Consider the following 955-nt stretch of genomic DNA (forward strand, 5'->3'; position numbering starts at 1 on the left):
ATTTCCGGGGACTCTTCAGTGACGCTTCGCAGAGCTGCCACAGCGACGCTGCTGGCCAAAACCGACATCACAGGTTCTACACTGTTTTATACTTTGACTTCATTTAACCAATTTAGACACAAACCAGTACATAAAAATACAAGTATTACACAAAATATAATACATGTTATATCACCACATAATTTTTTAAAATCCTTCAACCATGGCAACAAATAACTAATATAACATTTAGGAGTACATAATAATTATACGGTGGTCGGATGTAGTGAAGTGTGAGGCCGCCACCTGGTGGTGGCTGTCTAAAGTGCAGGCGTATCATTTTGCTTGCTTGCATCATACCAAATTGGTGAAGCGATGGCTTGTAACTCCAGTAACTTTTAAGGTACCACATCGGCGGCAGAAAATAATTTAACAAAATATAATAGATGTACAACAATAAATCAACTACTTATTAATTTGCTGTTTCGAGTAATGATTGTTTTTGTATTTTTCTGCACTGCCAATTTGAAATATATAGGCCTATACTGTTATTTTCAAATAAATTGGTGGAAATTAAACAAGCGCTCATTTTGTTTGACATTTTCCATCAAATCCCACATCATGTGAAAGTGACTGTTGGTACCCCAGATGGATAGATAGCATAAAAAAAGTGAACCTAATGATCATTTAAGAAACACCACATGGCCTGCTGACAATTTCAAAGGCAGCAAATCTCCATGGAGGCAAAGCAGTGGGGGGCTGGGGGGGTTCGGTTCATTCCACACAAAGCTGTTGCTTAAGAATTCAAACGTTTAATCTCATTTCACCTCAAACACATCTCATGCGCACACACACACAATTACTCGCCCACACGCACACGTCCAGCATGTACGTGAAGCTCGTCTGCAGTATACGCCTCAACACTTTTTCTTGGTCTTGATGAGTCCGCCCCTTCAGTTGGGACATGAAAAGCTCA

Source organism: Festucalex cinctus, chromosome 21, assembly GCF_051991245.1.
Source record: "Festucalex cinctus isolate MCC-2025b chromosome 21, RoL_Fcin_1.0, whole genome shotgun sequence".
Classification (NCBI taxonomy): Eukaryota; Metazoa; Chordata; class Actinopteri; order Syngnathiformes; family Syngnathidae; genus Festucalex; species Festucalex cinctus.